The sequence below is a fragment of the Notothenia coriiceps genome, unplaced genomic scaffold (assembly GCF_000735185.1).
Source record: "Notothenia coriiceps isolate Sejong01 unplaced genomic scaffold, NC01 NC01_scaffold00026225, whole genome shotgun sequence".
In the NCBI taxonomy this organism is placed as follows: Eukaryota; Metazoa; Chordata; class Actinopteri; order Perciformes; family Nototheniidae; genus Notothenia; species Notothenia coriiceps.
Genome location: NW_011358926.1, coordinates 416,003 through 417,289, shown reverse-complemented (window position 1 = coordinate 417,289; position 1,287 = coordinate 416,003).

The window sequence follows — 1,287 nt, the reverse complement described above, 5'->3', positions numbered from 1 at the left end:
TGCTGCATCATGTGATCCCCCCACTCAGAGGATCTTTATAAACGTTTTAAGTATTGCACATCTTTAAACATGACTCTTATAAATCACTTTTAAAACCAGCGATGGACTACAGTGTCAGCTTTTCTAAAAATCCTGTGCGCAACAAAAAACATTGGGGAATGTTGTCTGTAGTCCATGTTTAAGCACCACCTGCAGTCTGTTTGCAGGAGTTTTATCTGGCTCTGTGCTGACAAAAGCCCTAAACTGGATCAGCTCCTGCCAGTCAGTGCCACCTCCTGCTCCACTGTCTCGTCATATTATCAGCAGAGCAGTCTCTAGTTTTACAACTTTGCCACACAGCGCGGAGGCCTCTCGCCGTGTGTCCTGACGCTCTTTGTTATCAGCCGCCAAAATGTGTAAAGCCCCTCTAATACCTCATTCACACCAATGGTGTTTCAGGGCCGGTTCGGAGCTGGAGCTTGAAAAGCACCGGGTTTTCCTGTTCACACCACAGCGGAGCAGCCTCTTAGCTCCGGAATCCGGTTCGTTTCAAGCAACAAAAAATTGTCCGGCTAGAGCAAAAGCACCGCATACGTCACGCTTACATCGAGGCGGGGCAGGGGCAGGGGCAGGGGCAGGGGCGGGATCAACTCCTGAACAACATCAAAAAGCCCGCGTTTTATCCAGTTTGTACACAACGATGGAGAAACTTAACAAGCAGCAGTGGTCCACTGAAGAGACCAGCTACCTATTGGGAATCTGGCCTTCCGAAGACGTACAGAGGAAGCTGGAGCACAATCGGCCATTGAGCAAGAGTTCAATTTTTTCAACGTTAGCTTAGCCTGGTCGACCCAATCTCCATTCAGAAAACAAGCATTTTAAAAGGTTTTTCGCCTGCCGTCTTGTCTGCAGACTTGTCAAGCATTAATTCATGGTTTTTACTAACCGGTATCAGTATGTTGTTACGTCGGCATCATTTAGAAACGTGCATTACAATTTAATCACGGTAAAATATGTTCATTTTGTTGTAGTTGAGCTCCCGAGCCAGCGCGTCTTGTTTGAATGATGCGAGTCAACAGAGCTGGCAGCCGCGGTGAAACTCGAGCGATTAGAGCGAAGCGAATATTCGCATCGCGTCCGGTGTGAGCGCAGCATAATGAATGCATAATACGGCTTCCACAGATGAATTTTTTTATGTATTTATTGTCAAAGCAATTAATGTATTCATTGCTATCGGGATGTTAAGCGCATTCCATGGAATATAACAAAAAGTGTTTCTGAAGTGAATTACCTACCCCACCTTTAAGA